Raw genomic sequence first — 20,215 nt, forward strand, 5'->3', positions numbered from 1 at the left:
AGGATTCTCGTCGTGCATACTCCTGCTGCGTGGCTGTGAAGGAGTAAACCACCCTCACACAGTCAGTCACAGTACTTCATCCGAGAGACAGTATTTCCTAAAACATCTGTCCTCTGCTGTAATTGACTTAGGAAGTGTTCCTGCTTTAATTCACTGTTTGGCTAAATGGATTAGCTGAAGCTAGTACTGAAGGGTAAGCAACCTGCTCCTTGCACCCCCTTTGAGGTTTGGTATGGAATATAAACACTGGTTTTAATATCAAGTTGCATCAATACCTTGTTTAGAAGTTCCTCCAAAAAAATGAAAAGTATTACTTCATCATACTAGTATTTTCAAAATATTTGTAAAGCTTTCACTTAAATTGAATAATGGCTTGTCTTCTTATGGCGTTCAGTGAAGTACTTCCTTCATTGTAAATCATCTGGAATAGATGACCTTATTTGACTTGTGTGGTTACTAAGCGACTTTGCACTCCAGCAGTAAAATAGATTACGTACTCCACAGTTTCCTGGCTTTGGAAATGGAATCATTGTACCTTTGACTAGAACCATGCTCATGCTTTAGACTATCATCACCGAAGGAAGCTTACTAGAATGCTTTTCTCTGCACTCCACATGCAAGTCCTGCTGCTCTAGTACCAACTCTCTGGGGATGTCAGCCAATTTAAGGCAGAATAATTTTCTAAATGAATACAATTCAGACATGCTAAAGTGTCAGTGGTGCTATAGTTTAAATCAAATTCATTGTTGATTCCTAAGTTTTTACTTTACTGTTCCATAGAGCATAATCTTTGTTTATTCAACTGAAGCTTCATAATGCAAGAAACTTGAGTAGCTGGAGCACATCTGAAACAGCCCTTGGTAAACGCAATAAACCCGCAACATCTGTTTTATCATCACTCATACATCTCTGCCATAACTTCACAGGTGTGTTGATGAACAAGCACCGTAGTTGATAAGACATTTGGCCATACTAAAAGGTCTGTCTTTTGTGCCTACGTGAATTGCAGTGCCCATAGAAAACCCCCAGTGCTGGCATTCCGCTTCAGGTTTTAATGCTTTACAGAAGTGCAAATGGCAGCATAAGATAAAGCAAATTTGAATGAGCTGTGAAATTACAGAACCTGTTGGATTCATATCTTGTGAAATGATTTTAAAATTCCTCTCGGATCAGATACGAAATTTGCTAAACAAATTTTACGATTTCCACAAGGTGGCTGCAAAAAAATAAAATATCTGTTAAGATGCTAGCAATATAATGCTATTATCATATTTATTGAGGCTACGTGACAAATAAGCATAGTTCCAGAAAAGAGGATTGAAAAGTAGTGTGGGGGTTTTTTCAGCTAAAACCTTACCTTCTTTTCTAATAAATTTTAAATTAACCTGCAGTGAAATTGTATTTTCTGTCAGCTGCTTGTCAGTACAAATTTGAAAAGGAAGGGGGGGGGTCTGTCTATATGTGACTTGCCTGTGAGAAAGGAAAATTTTGATCTGTGAAGTGAATGCTCAGCAAGATCGATTCTGCCAATTATGACGGCAAGCGTATTATCCAAACTTGCAAATATTTACTATCTCTGAGTATTTCTGGCTGGATTATTCTATTCTAATAAGAAACTTATGCATAATAAAAGGTTTTGTTTTCTGACTTTGCTCTGCTCTATCAGCAACGGATTAGGTTGTAAGCTGAAGTAAATTAGCACTAGAGGTTTTTTACAGTGACTGACACAAGAACAGGTACAAGTCCAATATTTGATTCCTTTTATTGTCACTTGGAGGCCTGTACGCATAGCCAAAGTTTGATACGCAATTGGACAAGAGTTTTAATTCTCCATTGCTGCTTTTACAAGGTGATCTAACAGCTGAAAACATCAATGCTTTAAGGGATTTCTTTGGTGATTAGAACTCTTTTACCTAAACTTCATCACAGTTTAAAGGAAGCTTAAGATCTAGCAAGAGCAAGACAACTCCACAGCTTCAAAGGGTGGTTTTGCAGGCCTGCATACCAAACAGCAAACTTACCCCTGCCACGGATAACCTTGGAGGAACAAAGCTGTACCTGATTTACCTGGCAGCTGGGTCAAGACAGCAGCTGGGAAGTCACAGTCCTCCCACAGTGCTAGAGAATTTTTGTTTCAAATGAAGCCCAAGTCAAGCATGAGTTGCAGTTTCATTCATATTGAAATAAATTCCTCCATTATTCAGCTAGAAACATAGTGGTTCAGTATCTGTGTGTGTATTTTTTTAATATGTATGTATATTAATTATGATGAAAATGGGAAAGTTCTTACTGAAGAGGTACTGGTGCAAAAGGAGAGGCACAAACATTAACGTCTAAAGTTTTCTTTCCCTCCATGTTGAAGACAAACATTTGTCTCTGAGGCTATAGAGTTTTCTTCATAAGCTTTCTGAATAGTTTATTTGATATATATAAAGCAATTGCTTTATCAGAATAAACAGACCACTTCTTATATACTGTGCTAAATGAACCTGAGTTTATCAGACCTTTTGTGAATAATTCAAGGCTGTTGACCTCTTGTTCTTTCTCTCAAGAAAACCTTTACTTTCATTCAATCTCTTTCTATTTCTTTGATTCTGTTTCCTTTGTTTTTTCTGTCCAGTGCTATATCTGAGTTCTGGCTGGAGTATGAGGATAGAAAAGGACCAGCTCTGAGGCTAGCAGCAAATTAATGTTTTTGTAATGTAAACTGGCACGGACAAGACTAAGAAGAGATACCAAAATCACAAATACCAGTCGAGGATCAGCTATAGACAGAAAATGATTTGAAATGGTTTTCTATGTGTAGAACAGTTAATGCAAACAACATGTTTATAGAATCCGTGCAAAGTGCAAAATTCCAAGGTAAAATTATCGCTACTAAGTTCTTAAGCTTCAACGTGGACTTTCATATAACATGTTTCAACACATCAAAGGCTGTTAAGATGCAAGTCAGCCTTTCTTCTCTGGCTCTCTTTAGCACACTGGGTGGGCTACCAGCCCTCACAGTACAGCACTGGCAACAGCAAGTGGCCACGACTCGGGTCCTGTGCATGGTGTGATCACGCAGGCACTAAAAGAGTCTGCGGGAATCACTGCTGATGCCAGACTCATTGTAAGCTAAAAGTCCCCTACCTGCTGTCCCAACTATCACTCAAAGTGGCCCTAGTTCCAGAAGTCCAACGATTCATTTTGGTTTGTTTCGTTCGCCATAGAGTAGCACTAACTGCAGGAAAAAATTGTTACAATCAAAAAAACAAGGAAGAAGACTAAATGGGCAAGAAGCAGATAGACAGTGCTGTTGGGGAAGAAAAAGGGCTTTGGTTCTGCATAATGCAACACGCTGCAGAAGGCATTTTTACTTTTTGCTTGTGAGAAAGACGGGCAGAAGAGCCACAGTGTCAGTGGTTGGAAGCAGCACCCCCCCACCCCCCCTTTCCCTTGCGCCTCCCTCAGCCCAGCTCCTGACGGACCGGGGTGAGCGAAGTCCTCCTGAAAGAGCCCCCATATCGATGCCGAGGGTCCTGCTCCCTCCTCATGGCAGGAGGCCTCTGAACTGTTTTTTTGCAGTGACTGACAACTCCTTTCAGCGGTACAACAGAATTCATGTTCTGCAACATTTTTTTTCCCTAAGGACATTCTTTCTTTTTGTTAATACTCTGTATGTATTTGATCTTCTCGCCTTCTCAAGACAATCAAACTTGGCTTGTCAACAGTTTGTTATCGAAAGAGAAGCAGGAAGGGCAGAGAGGGGTTACTTGCACTAGGAAAATGTCGGGTTTAGATATAAAATCATGAGGTCTGATCCTGTGGGTGAGATAAGCTCAATATTTTAAAAATCACAGCTTTCTGTAATCAAACCGAACATGAGGCTGACTTGATAATCATGCAAACCATTATTTTTCTTGAACCAGAAGCAAATTGTCATTTTGATGCTTTTCTGAATGCTGCAAGAATTGAACCCAAACAGATTTTTGGTTGCAAGCTAAACACTACAAATAAAAATAGACAGCTCCCTAGCAGGGACTTATTTAGTATGAGCCTTATTTGCACTTGATGGGCGCTTCAAAGCAATGTCATGTCACAGCCTATTCCCCTCTCTCTCCTCCTTCCCACTCGACTCGCAGGCATGTGCAGCACAAACTTTCACTCCAGCTACGTGACATTGAGCTGCTTCTCTCTGTGCTACACAGAGGCGGCGGAGTCTCCATCCTTGGAGATGTTCAAAAGCCATCTGGACATGGTGACCGTGCTTCAGCGGGGAGAAGGGTGGACTAGGTGGTCTCCAGAGGTTCCTTCCAACTCAAACCAGTCTGTGATTCTGTCTCAAAGGGCTTATTGCTCCTGGAGATCACTTAAAAGATTTGCCTGTACAGGAATATTGGCCTGCATAGAGAACTCTACCTGGGGATTAAGGGAGAAAAAGTGAGAAACGCAGTCTCTACTTTACAACCGCAGAATTGATAACGGCCTCTGACATATATTTCAATGTATCTAATAGAAAGGACTCACCTGTCATTGCAACGGGAGGTTTGATTTTAGAATGATTTAAAAGTGTGATCTTGATATATAACTCTAATAAAAATCAGTGGAGATACGCAGCTCTGACAGTGATATGTAAAAAGCGGCTGACTGTCTCATTTTAAAATACTGATTCCTATTAGTTTTACTTCATCAGTTTCACGGAGCTATTCTAGATTTATATCAATGCAAGCAAGATTAGAAACAAACTCTATATCTGCAACTTTTATATTATTAAGGAAACCGTGATTCTCAGTTTGATTCATTACTGTTCCAAGCCTCCCGGTCCCATAATATACCTTTTCTGCTAAATGGCAGTGAATATATTTTTATGACTTTTAATGTTATAGCATTTAATAGAAGCCTGACCCTCTTGTTTAGCCTTATATGTTATCTTCTCCCTGCAGAATGAGCACGCCATCACCTGTAATTGGTGTAAGTCCAGACCCTAGTTGTCCACTGTGAAAGACTCAGTGAGTTGCCTTTAACCATCGATGGACTTCACCTGCTTTGTCATACAAAGGCAAGGAGTCCTTCCGTAATCACTGTGACCTAAAAGTACAGGCAGAGATAGCCACAAGATAGAAACAGGTAGTGCATTAATTCTTTCACCATGCTCTATTTGTACATGGATGAGCAGAAATTTGGCTCTTGGCAACTGGAAAGCATGCCAAGGTTCAGTGCTTCAAAGGCAAAAGAATTTTTTTCTTAATTCTTTTGAGTGGTATAAGTAACCTCTTCACTTACGCAAATTATATAGGAGTAAATGTAGAAGCGCTAATTTTCCTGAGCTCTGCCGATGCTTAATGTGTAGCTGAAGTCCTCCTTCACTGCCGCAGTTAGTTCATTAAAGCTCCTCACAAGTACAAGTGGTCTGCTCTGTCAATTAGATTACCAAATGTTTAAACAAAAACAAGTGAAATGTTCCCTCTTTGTAGCTAAGATTCATTTTATCTGTAAGGAAATAACCAAATAATTCATAAATACTGAAGCATCTTCAAGACAAGTATTTTGTAGCTAATTTCTTCCTTTTACACAAAGAAGTAGAAAACTTTCATTGTGTATGTAATCCTTAGGCACTTGAGTGGCCTTTGTATTTCTCTTCATGGCAAAAATCAGATTGAGAGTAGCAAAAGTGGTATTTTTTGAACTAAGTAAATCAGTTTGAAATAATGATTCATGTAATACTGAAACCTGTGCGATTTTTTTTTTTTTTTCAAGAAATTGAAACAACTTCAGAAGAAATTATATTGACTTAGCATACCTACCCTGTCTTCTTGCCAAAATCTATTGTATAGGGAATTTGGTGGGAGAGGAAAATAAAAGAAAGAAAAGGAGGGCTTCTTAAAAAAATTGCCATATTATCATTTGAGAAATACTAACTAATATGGAGGCACGGGGATGGATTTTTGGCATGTGTTTTGACCCAATGCTATGGGTTCAGCACAGTCTGAGTAGCTCAAGAGACTCACTGTGACTCCGGCGAGGAAATATCCCTTCCCTCTTTGTGTAAAAAGAAGTGGTAAACCTATCCATACGGATAACTTAAGAGAGACTGACTTACAAGCAATGCACGTATATGAGACCCAACAAAGTAATATATTGTATTAGGAAAATTGCATTTGTTTTGCAATATAAATGACTCGCAAATCAAAATGTTCAGGATGACTAAACATTAAAATCAACAAATAAAACATGCATAATTTGGATGAGACAATGTTCAGATGAAAATGATAATCTACTAAACATAGATAATTCACTGAATTATTTTATTATTTGATTTGATTTTATATAATAAGAACCCAGACTCCAGCCACAGATCCAAATTACTGATAACTAGCTTGAGTTGTTTCAGCTCACGCATGGACTGTCAATGTGTCTCTCAACTCATTTCACACTTGACCTCCTGGAGGGCAGCGGAGCTATATACAAATGTACACTATTCTTTCTGGTGCCTGACTTTGTTAAAAAGGGAAAAAAAAATGCATCAGAAAATCTATATTGAATTAATACCCGAACAGAAAAATCTTATCTCTGAAAGTCTTAAAAAAAAAGAAAGGAAGGAAATAAATTCATGAACTGAAAGCTCTGCCTACATCAAGAGTTATAGTGCCTCTTAAGAGTAGCACTCTGCTGCATTAATAGTGGAGGCAGGCACTCCGTTTAACTATCGCTGCAGCTTAAGGTACACAATTACATTCTTCAGCGTCGACATTTTCACCTTGATAAGCATAATAATGCCATGCAGATGCAGACTAAAACCCATAATTTCAGCACTCTGCTTCTACTCACGTTGATTATAATAAGGTACGGCACTGAAGCATGCACGATCCTACATTTAATTGTCAGCATAGCCCTTCATTTAAACAAGAAGTTAGTTAACAGTATGCCTTCTACGGTGAATGTGGGAGGCATCTCAAATAGCTGTGGCTAAACACAGAAAGTTAAATGCGCCAGTAAAAACACGTGCAAAAAGCGGGTGATGGCTTAAATTCACCTCCAGTTTCTCTGTGGGTGTCGATGCAAATTGGAAACAAAATATGACATGTTTGTGTTTGCAAGAAAGGGCCTGCTTTTTACTTTCCTTTTTTTTTTATTTTTTTTTTTTAACTAGGAAAAGTTTCCCTGCGGTTAGCTTTACATCAATATAAAGCAGTACGCCACATGATGACAGTGAAGGACAGAAGCTGGTATGGATAGCAAGAAGCGAAAAATACCTGAACGTAATGAAAGTACGTAAGTTTGAAAAGTGAATATATAAAACTAAACATAGGAAAATCACACAGGACAAGAATGTTGAACATTGCCTTTTGTTTACTAAGTCACTTCTGGGAGGAAGAGAAAAACAACATATAGCAAATAGAAAACTTGATTTAAACTAGGACAGTAGTCATACATAGGCAGACATATATTTCATTCATACCTATATGTATATAAATCTATTGCTTGAAGAATATCTAGCTGGTAAAAAACAGGTATCAACGGTACAAAAATCCCATCTGAAAGATATAATTTCTTGGATCTTTTAACCTCTGCTGTATTGTTCCTTGATTCTTGAAAGCATAGTAGTTTGAAAAAAACCCCAAACCTCAAACATGAACCAATCCGAATGGCATCATTACCCCACCATGTAATTCTCTCTTATGTTGCCATATTGGTAATGCGTCTGAATACCTTCTCACCGCAAGAAAAGGAGAGAAGACTCTCAAAAATGCATCATTTTGAAAAGGAAGGTTCTTTGCCCTGGCTTATTAAATGCCACGTTATGTTTTCTAGGCATAATTAACCATCAGACCCTCCTCATTAGATGCACTTTGTCAGATGCCATATCCAAGGAGTTGCACAAGTTCAGTGGCTCCGAGTTTTCTCACTCCAGATCGGGGAGTTACCTCGCGATTGCCAGTGGAAAAGCAGCATATGCCAGAGGCAGAGCTGAGAAGGTGGTGGGAGGGCTGGCGAGACATCGGGGAGGGGGTTTTGTGGCTCTCTCACTGCCAGACGACGTTTTCTGTTAACTGAAGTTAATGGCAGCCCCAAACTCGGCTCATCAGCATCTGGCACGAGGCAGACCAGTTTATTTTGTTGGAAATTTCGTGGTGTTGCCGTGCTGTTCTCTGTCAGAAAGCAAAAAAATTGTAGGCTCTCTGGGATATCCAGATTGTCTGACAAAATGCCTCTTCATTGGCTTAGCAGGAAAGCTATAAATTACTGTCCTGGATTATATGTAATAGAAGTAACTATGATAACCTAATTAGCCAATGAGCTTGTAGTAAATACAGACTTCAAAGCAACTACTGTAGCAGATTTATGCACACTTTTGGCCTATATATTTCCAACTCAGTCTCAAACCTAGCTGGGTGTAATACTTCGAGGTCAAATCTCTGCCTTGGATTGTGACGGATGCAAGTCATAAACTTGCAATCAGCTGAGCTTTTGTTAAAAAGTGACTCGTTTCATCCTTTTACATAAATGAAATAGGGACTCACCAGCTTCAGTTAAAATTTTGCGGACTAGCAAACCAATAGGCAGACCTGGGAGGAAAGCCTTTGTAACAGCTCGTGAAATTCATGTGTGGCGCTGAGGAGCACTGTACCGCATTGAAAGGAGAAGATTTAATGAGCTTTTACGGGGATGCTACACTATGTAGCACTAGATGGTGTCAATAAAAGACATTTGCCGTAGTAAGTGACTTGCAAGATCTTTCCTCTGATGAATGTGCTTCTTGGTAGGCCAGAACGCAGAGGTGGCTGCAGCACAAAGCAGCTGGATGGCAAAATCTTCTCCTAATGGAGAATAATACTACCTTGATGGTAGGGCTCGCAATTAATTTTAAAAGTGCACTATAAATTAAGTGCTCATAGTTTTGAAGTGAAGTGTAGTGCAATTCAAATGTTGGGTGCTGTAAACTTCTCAAGCTTTAATTAACCACTACATTCATTTAAAAAAAGAAAACAAGAAAAGGAAAATAGTATTTCTTTCATGGGAGGAGACAGTTGAATGTGTTTAGATGAATCTTTTAATATCTGTCAACAAATGATTACCAGATCTCAGAGGCAAAAATCATCTAATTGGCCCTTAGCATTTAGAAGCAGTTGAGTGATTGGGAGGATACTGCTTCATAAATATTGTCACATATTATCTTATCTTAATAAGTGAATTATATAGAATTTATATGACAAATTAAATTGACGGCAACACGCATAACCATTTATTATTCAGAACGCGAGGTGAAATGAGACAACAACTAATCCCCACAACAAACAGTGCTTTTTGTACATCAATACTGATAAACTGAAGCAGTCAGGCTAAATTGTGCTTAACCTTGGCTACATCAGCCAACTGGCACCTCTGAAGTTGTCCTGATGTACCACAAGAGAGTTTCTTCAATGATTTCATTACATCTACATTAATTTTGCAGCACGTTTTGTATTTCCATTACGCTCGGAATTACACAAAGATGATGTTTACTACTTCGTGTGAAGTTACCTTTCAAAACTAACGATAAAATTGATGTTGGAGGGGGAACACATATGACAATCTTCTCCTCAAGATCTTGTTAAGATTCCGTTGCAGGATGCTGTAAAATCGATATAACACCATTACCATAATGCAGCCATTTTCTGTGCGTTCTTCCTGTGGCTGGTCGTCTCACTTTCCTGTTAGGATTGTATCCTCCTCCTCTGCTTCACTGCTGCTGCAACCACATTTTTTCTGTGCTGTAATGTGGGTGAGATGAAACCGCCTTCTCCAAGCTCGTGTCTTCCTCTGCTGGCTATAATGGAGCCTAAATAACTTGTCTGGGTTAGATCATCTAATGGAGAGGTTAACTCCAAGGTGACATGCGCCTTACAAATCATTAGATAGAAAAAGGTCAGTCTGGCAGCTGACTGGTGTTGTGGTGTAGTTTCTCACACCTGTCAGAGTTTTTATTCAAGATTCTAAGGCTGCATTAGGTAGTAAAATTCTAGTTTCTTTTATAAGAGTTCTATAAATATACAAGCCCCATAAGAAAAATTATGTTCCTGTAATACTTGGTGGCGGGGGAGGTGTTTTGGAAATACCACAATCACGAAAATGGTTCAAACTTACTGTTTCAGGGTTTGCCCTCCCAAGCCTGAATTAGTAGGTCAGCTCCTGATGTCATTTAGACATACAGCTTCTATGAGATCACTCTGAACTGCAGAGCCATGTGGCACAGATTTATTAAATTTAGATGTGGTATTCCCACATGGTTCCTTCATTGCTGTCTGTGTGCAGAAATCGGCCTAATTTTCTTCTCACTGGTTCCACAGTAACAGAAGAGTATCTTCACTGACACTGGCACGATGCTGACATAAATAAGATCAGTGCTAGACTTACTGCCTCTTTTATGGTGTGAGGAAAACCAGAGTGCACTTCTACTTGATTTTTAGAGATAAAAAAAAAGTCAAATTCAGAAGCTACCATTTCTTCTTTATGTCCAAAGATGAATTCCAAACATTTTTAATTGTAAAGGCATTGTCTCTGGATAACAGTTGATACGTGAGCGCATATGGGTTCTTGGAAAAAAAGGTACCCATTTAGAACTGAGTCTTAATCACAAAATGGGAATCATAGATGTCATCTTTTGAACACAAAGCTATAAACTAATATTTAAGATCAAATATAATTCGATTTGGATTTTCTTATATTATCCATAATAATCTTCAATTAAATTAGGAAAATTAATTAATTTTTTTATATCTAAATATGTATTAAAGACATAAAGACATGCTTGCTTGTTTCTAGGTCTTTCAGTTTTCCTCTGAGTATATAACTTGTTTTTAAATAGCTCGTGGTTTTCCACATGACTATTTTCACATTCCTGCAAAAAAATACTTAACTATGATCCATTATATTCTAATGTAAATATAAACGCATGCAAATACACAGAACATACTGTACAATCTGAAATTTAAATTTGTGGGGTAAAAAAAATATCTACTGCATGTTCAAAATAAAGTTAACATTCATTACGGGGAAAAAAAAAAATCACTTGCCAATTTTGTTTTGCCAAAAGTATTTGATAAGAGGTACAATCACATACAAGCAATAGCATCTTTTTATAAAATTTGGAAAACCTGACCTTGTAACGTATATGGAGAGAACATACTGTTTTTGAAAAATTGTGAGATTACTGAGAGTCCCACTGGCAAAATCAAGGGATTGCTAATGAATTACAGTACACTGCCTTCCCTTTCCTCTGCTTCAGGTCTGTATCCTGGTGTTTAGGACTGGGAACAAAGCAGCAAGAAGTGGCAAAAGTTACAAGTCACATCCTTGTATTATCTGTCCCTGGCTCTCCATTATACATTTAATTTGCAAGTTCCATCCCTGACAGAGGTGAGGCTAGCTGGAATGAAAGTAAGTCTGGTTTTAAATGTGGTGAATGGCTGTTTGCGTACGATAGGCTGACTTGAGCTACTGCTGCTGTAAGTTCTGGTCCAAGCATCAGGCTGGGGCTCCTCCCAACCAACATTTTTATGATTCTTCCTCAGTTTCTCATGAGCTCAGCTGATCGTGAGAGAAGGTGCCATAAAAGCAACAGAAAGACCATAACTGCTAATACGATAGGAATAGATACAGCTGCATATTTCACTCTCCCACTGCCGAACAGTTTGTGTAGATGTCAGATACAGAGGTTGAAGAGTTCTGGATTTTCTACTATAGCTAATGCTAGAAAAGACAATAAAAATGGGAAAGTTAGAAACATGCTGCTGCTGTTTTCAAAATAAATTCAGTGAGGTGCCTTAATCCGTTTTTTCATAGTCAGTGCTGTCTTAATCCAAAAAAAAAGTCTTGAAATGGATGTTCGTCATTGCCTCCCAAACCCCAACGGGCACTTGATATGCAGTTTGTAATTTTCTAGAGCAGAAGGGATAAAATCAAAACTGAAGTGAGTCACAGATCTTAATTGAATTTTTTTAATAGCGTAATTTTCAACAGCGATTATTTCATGCTTTCAAATTAATTTGAATATAGCTGAGTTTATGTTTCTAATTTAACCCTCTTTACATTCATTTTTGAGCACATTTGTGATGTTAGTACAAGTATACCAAAGAGACGTGAGCATGAGTTTTTGAGTTTTTTTCCTTATTAGCTGTTTAATTGTTTGATTTCTGCATCTATCAATAAATGTGCCAAAGCTGCTATTATGCTAATTCAGAACACTGTGTTTTTTTTTTTCTCTGGGTTATTTTGATAAGGAGGAAAATGTTAACCAACTGTTGTTGTAGGAAGAGGGAAAATAAAACAAAAAAGCCCCATATGAATATGAAGTAATTTTTCTACTGACTGAATTCCGAGTAGCGTTTAACTGAGTCACAGACGTTTGTATCTACTTCGAGATGTCAGTGTGATGCAGAGTGTTGCTGAGAGCATGAACTCCAAGTACAAGTGCCGTGGGTCCACAGAGAGTTGACAACACTCTTTCAATCTTTATGACAGCTCTTTGGTAGTAGTTCTATATAGCCCCCAAAAGATATTTCTAAAGAAAATTCAGTTTTATCTTCTTTAAACATTTTCATATCGGCACATAAGAGAGGTACAGAGAACAACATTCATTTGACCAGAGAGAACTGCCATGTGTGTTACTGCATTTCAACTACTCTGGTAAACTTGTCATGTGAGTACATGAAATGGAAAAAATCCATGTATATTTCAGGTAAAACTCAGCACATCTTAAAATAGATATCTAAAATCAGTCAGATGATCTGCACCCTAAAAAAGCCTTAATTGACTATGAATTACTTAGAGGATGACAAGCTCAGCTGTAATGTCTGCAGTGCAGGCAGCTAAGCTTACGTGAGATCAATTCATCCTCACGACACAAATTTTGCCCGTGTGTCTTTGGATCGCTTTGCTTTGGATGATCACTTTTACTGAATGCGGAGACTTGAAAGCATGACTGCCCTTAAAATGGGTGCAAATGCAATGATGTATTATGCTAAAACACACCGCAATGGGTTGGGGCGAGCACGAATCCATGATATTTTAATATGCGCCCCCCAGGCCAGCAGCCACCTTCCCAGGAACCTCAGCCTTGGTGAGCAGCCACCTCCCTCCCCTCCACTTCTTTCCTTAGCATTGATGTTTTTTGTTGTGTCTGTGCCTTTTTTCTCCCAACCTTTGATGATTTTATGTCTTTGTTTTAAACTGTGACTAACTGTAATCAAATCAGAAACTCGCCTCCATGCTCTTTCTCTCCAGTGTACTTTCATTAAAACTACAGCACGTGGAACTGACTTTGAGACGGAAAAAGGAAGAATCTGTAAATTGTGCTTATTTCAGCATTTGTTTTACCTTGAGAAATGCATTTTGTCTAATCCATTGTTCTATACATACCTCATGATTCAGAGTTTTCCTCTTTCTAAGTTCTCCAGACATTGCTGCCGTCTCAGTAATCTGCATAGAAATGAAATAGCGACTGTTGAGTTATTTCCCATATAAGATTAATTTTGGATATTCTAAACCTTGGCCTGTTGTAATATACCTGAGCTCTTTGACCTAGTTTCCTGTTTATTGCAGCTTAATTATTACACTGCTCACTAACCAGACAGTTAACACGGTTTCAATTCATTTTTCAGATATTAAGATTGCTTGCAACAGAATTAAGCTAAAATTAAATGGTAGTAACTCAATTTTTGCTTCTAGTCATTTGGGAGGGTTTTTTTTTTTTAATTCATTAAGAATTAAATTATGTTTATTTGTTCAAAACATCCCACTGGCCTTTAATATCTTGAAAGATATTAATAATTCAGTATCTTACCCTCACCTCCAGAGAATGAGTCCTTATTTTATATGAATTTCTCCTACTATTCTTTAAACCCTGGAAGACACGATCACTTTCTTCTGCTCATTTTTCTCTCAATTCCAGTCAAGGAAGCTGAATTTTGGTTCTGGAGAAGGGACTTGCGCTGAATTACTATCACAAAAATGCAATGTGCACAGAAGTAACTGACAAATCTTGGAAGAATTTGGATAAATCAGACACTAAAGGTTTGCCTTATTGGTTTTTCTTTTAATGAACCCAGTTCTCGGGTATTTCAAATCACCATGTTGAAGGCTTTTGTCCTCTGCTTCAGTTTATTAGTTATTCATGAAATTTTGATAAAGTTATACGTTCAGACTTTAAAACAGGTTGAGGATAAGTTATTTGATACAGTCCTTGTCATTCAGTTGTTTGCTTTTGTGGTGAGTTGTTTTTTTTCTTTTCAAACAGCGCAATTTGCCAGATATTAGTCAGAGATTGAGAAAGAAGTTCACAAACATATAATGTGTGTATCCAGTCCTTTCTATTTTTTAGAATTATTTTATTTAACACATCATCCGGTTATAGTCAGAGCTATGAAAACATTGTTATTTCCTTCCAATAGTTGTTCTTGATTTTCCTTTCTTTTGTTCCATTTCTGTTCTCTTGCCTTTGTGTGCTCAGTGCCTTGCCTTTCCTTCCCCTCCATCTCTTTGCTCTTTCTTTCAATCAGCTACATTTCTCCCTTGGCCTTGTGGAAAGCACTCTTCATCCTGCACTAAGATTTGCTTTTTAACCTTTCAACATAAACATTCGCTTTAACTTGCACATAGGCGCCGTCACTTAACTCTTCTTTTTTCATACTAACAAATATTTAAATGGTCACCATCCATTTAGGCAAACACTTAGGCGCTCGCTACCATCCTCACGTACTCATTGGGAGGGGAAAATGCTTCCTTATTTTCCTACTTGAGAACAGAAAAGTGTTGCTAAGTCAGTCCCTGTCCTGGGACAAAGGTACCGATTAAGGCTCCCTGTGCCCGATTTGCTGTCGGATGCTCGGGGCAGAAATGCCAGTTTAGGACCAGTCTGATTTCTTGCTTCTGCTGGAGGTCACCGCAAAGCCCGTCCATCCCAGCCAAGTCAGCCAGGCCAGTTTAGTGTGACACATGCTCTTACTGCCAGGTTTTCTCTTAAAAAACTGGCAGCACATGAGGTATGAATTTCTTTCTCCAGTTGTGTTGGAAGATCAATAAATTACAGTAGAGGTATTGGCAGCCAGGAGTCAGTAACATCTTAAACTGGTGTAGTTGTTTCTGCTAAAGTGTAATAAACCTTTAATGAGGAAGAATTCCAGTCATAAATATACCATGGACCATTCAAGATAAAGGAGAAAAACAGAGCTTTTTAAAAATACATCAGTTCAAAAGGTAGGCATATTTTATTTTGTTAAGAATTGCAAAAGAGCACCTTCTTCTTCTCTTTTTGCAATATTATGCCTATACTTCAATAATAGTTTGATTGATTGTTTGCCTATTACTCCTGACCTCCAAGGTAACTACAAAAAGGCTCTTTAAAAACAAAAGTTCTACTACATAAGATACTTATGTTTAAAACACAAGAAAATACACAGATACACCCACTTTCTAATGCAGTTTTTCAGACTTAAAAACAATTGTTCACTAAAGGACAAATATTTACATGTACTACAAAGAAAAAGTTTATATACAGTTTGATTAACAAAGCTGAAATAATATATGGCCTGACACACGTGATTAAAATTTTTTGTGCAAGGCATAACGTAGCAGCAAATGTAAAAACTCAGTAGAAACATCAGGCTATATGCAGCTGCTTCTTTACCTGTTTATTGTCGCATATTTTTTCCAGGACCAACCAGCACATTCCCGCTACCGTCCCCTGCATCTTCCTTCTTTTCTCTACTGCCCTCCCTCCCTCTCTCCCTCCACCTACCCCCGTATCTCACTTTTCTCCTGACATATGTATTAACACCCGCAAGCAATTTTCACTTTAGATTTGTTAACAAGCACTTACCAGCTCTCTCTGAGAAGGAGAAGCAGGGCTGTCATTCACAGTACTGCTGGATAGGAGAACTGCAGGTAGTTTAAGAGAACAAACTAAGATACGAAGTCACAGTACCTGTTGTAATTGGAGGCAATACTGGCTAACTATTATTTGGCTTCCTAAGCAGAAGGTAGGGGCCAGCTTGCTTGTTGCAGGTACACCAGGCTGCCATACACCAGCTGGAACAATCCCTAAGAAAGGAAATAATTGTGTCTGTAAGGTTATTTCAGAACTTTAAACGCTAAGATTTCACATCTCTCGTGTGAGCACAGATGGAAACAATGCTGTCACTGCAAAGGTTGCCATTAGAAACAGATTGAGCCCGATAATCAGACTGGACTACTAATGGCTACAAGTATGCTTTGCCTAACCAGTACTGGCAGGATGCTTTCCTTACAGTGATAAATGTACAAGCTGTGACTTGCATTTCATTTTCAACCTTGGCAGGCTAAAATAGTCTGTTAATGAATGAAGACATCTTTAAGCATGCAGTTGTATGCCAACAGCAGTTGGTAGTCCTCCATGTCCATCTTATTTCATTCCATTTACAATTCCACTTGTAATCAAGCAACGAATAAACTACTGATGCTTGGCCAGCAATACCCACATGACCTTACAAAGTGTGTGAAATCTGCAAAAAAGCAAAATATGCTTGTCACTAGTATTGCTTACATTTTCACTTCAGCGTGCAGACAAGCAGTGCATTTGAAAGTCGTTCTGAAAATAAACTGCAGCAAACTCAATCAAAACTTTTATTATTAAACATGACATACAAAAAAAGCCATTTGAAAATGGCTATTAAGAGTAACATTCGGCGTGAGAGGTTTCTGATATAGCATATAACAAAGTACATATAAAACAATAACATAATTTCAGTAAAAGCCAGAGATTTATTTTATCATGATATTGCCATTAAAGAGGCTGAATTCCACAGAAAGCTGGAAGCCTTTGGTTGTATAATTCTCAATATTAAAGATAAAACAATTTTTCTTATTTTGTCTTGAGGAGATAGCAAAGGAGAGCAAATAAAGATATACTAAATTTCAGTACTCAGTCACCCTCTGCATAATATCCATCTCTTTTCCTTAGGCATGTATAATCAACTATGGGCAAAAATAAAAGTATTTCCCCATTCCTTCTTTTGTCTTGAAGGAACTGAGCTGCTGCCAGTCACAAAGAAGTCGGGTGTTTTCTGACTAGAGGAAATAATTTAGCAGTAATTACTGCTGCTTCTCATCCTACATCACAACTAGATTTCAATACCTTTCTTAGAATTTCGGTATAATTTCTCCCCTTTTTAAAATCTAATCAATTAAATAATGAACAGTAAAGAACTGTTGTTTTTCTAGCTCTTTATGATCTCCTTTGAAACTTGTACAACCCTACTGTGACCAAAGAACCGTCTTAAGTGATATTGCAAAGTTCACCTTGCATTTGCATTGTAGTATAGTTTAATTGAAATACTTGAAGCACCCAAAAATGTTACAGAAAAGCGTATAGCTTTTTTATCACACAGTTCATAACTAGCAGTCATCTTTCCAACGCACAACTGACAACTAGCAATGAGAACACCTCCCCACCTCTTCAAACTTCAACAAAAGAGACTTACGGCAAATCAACACTTGGTCCTTAAAAGTCAATACTGCAGGGAAAATGTATACTTGCATTGTGAATTTGTTGTTTCGAAGTAGATTTTAATCTTTTTTATAAAAACACAATCTATGCTAAGAATTTTTAAAACATCTTTACAGCAATAGACCACTTAGAGGTCATATAAGTCATGTGCATTCTGCGAATTTGAAATTTTCTATGCAGTTTATCTGATGTTTATTGTGGCGTAATACCGTATTTATCACCTTCAAGATAAGCAGTGTGTAAGTGGGTACGATCAAGGGTTTACTTAAACTGTCAGATAAAATAATTAAGCCCACAGTGAAACAAAGAACCAAAGTGTTCGCTACATTACTCAATATATCTCTGACTAACTTATTGCACTTCTAGTAAATAATATTATTTTTACTTCGACGTCTTCTAAGTATTAGCAAGTAACTGATTACTATGTAATACCTAGAGCCAAAGATAGTCTATATTCCAAAAAGTTTTTAGCATTCCTGGGGCAATTATACAAAAAGATTTCATTGTTCCTAATTTCCAAGGCTAAGTAAAAAAAAAGAAAAAATAACTTAGTAGTGTGTTGTCCATCCCTTATCAACACTTCCTTCAGATATCTCGGGGTGGGGAGGCAGCATCTGGATATGAAGCATGGAGCAAGAGCAGCATCCAAGCTTGCTCCCCCGTTTGGAGGCGGAGGTGTGCGGCGCAGGTGGGACGCTGGGCACGCACAGAGACTTGCCAGGTCCCACTCTGACCTCTGCTGCTGGGCTTCTAGCTGCTTGGAGCAGCAGAGTGACACTAATGCGGGCTCCAGAGCTTCAGTGTTCGGTAATTTCACGTTACTGCTCCATTTCCCTCCTCCAGCCACCCGGCTACTCTGCTCCCGGCCAGCCGCCGCAGCCGTAAAAGGAACAAGACCTCTAAAGTGCTATCCCCACGACGCTGCCAGAGACCTTCCCGTCACACTTTGATGCACCATTTGAAGCATCTGGAGGTAGGGGAGAGGTGAAAAAGCCTCAGGCGTAGACACAACAGGTAGGAGGGGTGATATATATCCTGCAAGCCACTTGATGAAAATCAACAAAAGCATGGGTAACTAAGCTAAAAATAAAAAACATGGATAAACCAGAACTATGATTTATGCAAACCCAAATGGAACTATTTTTAAAGGTTAGAGCCAGTTCAGAAAAGAGCTGTTAGTCCCTACATCTGTCCTTTGTTCGTGAGCTTCAGCAAATCTGAACGGATTTCTTACCTGCTAGACGTTTGTTTCTCCCTTCTACAGTCATACAGCAAGGATCAGTTTTTCCCCAACTTCTTTCTCATCCCAACTGTCTTTCAGATAAAAATTACACAGAATCAGTAAAAAGACCACTAGCTTTTTTCCCCCCACCCCTTCTCACTTGCCAGCAACATTTGTAAATTTTCTAAAAACATACTTTAATATTTTCTATAGATGGATAGAGAGACTGTTATGGATGAAGCTACTACTTCATCCACCAGGTAGCTAAGTGAATTATGATCTTTATAACTTAATCTGCCCTGGAGAAGATTTATGATCAGTCCTCATAGTGGAAAATTTTGCCATAATTGGAAGTTTTGGCTTGATAAAGTAGTGATTTTGTATCCATCTGAAGAATAAAGTTCACTGTCAAAGCGAGGACCTCTGATAGCACTACTCCAAGCTATAGGCAATGCCATTAGCTGTTGATTTATTCAGAATTGTTTTTTGTAAAAATGAACAATATAGAAGAGAAGGATTTATTTTTTTTCTTGTTATGACTAGATTCTTTCCTGTTTCTCTAAACCAGGTGTGAGATGTAGTAAATCCACAGATTCATTACACTGCTGAGAAGACACATTCTGCTGCATTCAACGACCCTTAAAGTTTTGATCCAGATTCCTGGCGATACTGAGGAGCTATTGATGGAGAGAGAGAGAAGGAAAGAGGGGGAAGGAGAGGGCAGAGAGGGAGAGCTCTTGGAAGGTAAAAAAAAAATTAATTTGAATCAATAGAAATAGTAGCAAATTTTGGCAAATATATCAGCTTAAGTGGGTTCTAAGGAAATGTACGTACCTCAGAGTTTTTGATGCATGGCTCTGACTGTGGCTGTATAAATACATTTTTGTTCTATAAAAGAGAAAGTTTGGAATTTGTTACTATATAGCTTCTGCAACTTACTGATAAAAAGCTGTCCACCAAAAGGGTTGATGACGCAGACATATCATCTCACTGGTGAGCTTTAAACAACACAGATTGATTACACGAAGAGTGTAGAAAGATAGCTTGTCTTTGTGCTGTAGAATTTTGTATGACTGAAAAAGCGAGGGGAGCTTGAAAAAGACTTTTGCCTTAAACTACCTTGAAACGGATCACTCAGCCCAGGTTTTTCTTTATGGACTTGAAGTGTTGACCTCAGTTGTATCAGTTAATCTCTTTGAACCTTTCTTTCTCTAACAAAAGGAAGAGAATAGTGAAATTAATTTCATGTAAATTTTAAGGACTTTTTTTAAGATTTAAACTTTTGGATGTATAAAACTGCTGTTAATTACTACCTACACCGTGTTAGATATTAAGATAGACAAAGCTTTTCTACAGTTCAAATAGCTAAGGTCTGAGGTGCATTACTGAAGGAGGCTGTGGAATTTCTATCAATCACGAGGGGTTTTAAAGAACAGATGAGACAAACATCTATCCACACAGACACAGGTATGGCTGATCCTACTTTTTGG

At 38.2% G+C, this 20,215-nt stretch overlaps 1 long non-coding RNA gene across 1 annotated transcript; it reads right to left on the bottom strand.

Annotated features, from left to right (window-relative positions):
- Nucleotides 1-15,897: 15,897 nt before the first annotated feature.
- LOC128910516 (uncharacterized) lies at nucleotides 15,898-19,941 on the bottom strand. The gene is made up of 4 exons (XR_008466743.1): nucleotides 19,845-19,941; nucleotides 19,560-19,613; nucleotides 18,738-18,813; nucleotides 15,898-16,059 (listed from the first exon to the last, which is right to left on the bottom strand). It is a non-coding gene; the product is annotated as an uncharacterized LOC128910516 (long non-coding RNA).
- Nucleotides 19,942-20,215: the final 274 nt, after the last annotated feature.

The sequence above is a fragment of the Rissa tridactyla genome, chromosome 5, assembly GCF_028500815.1.
Source record: "Rissa tridactyla isolate bRisTri1 chromosome 5, bRisTri1.patW.cur.20221130, whole genome shotgun sequence".
Lineage (NCBI taxonomy): Eukaryota > Metazoa > Chordata > Aves > Charadriiformes > Laridae > Rissa > Rissa tridactyla.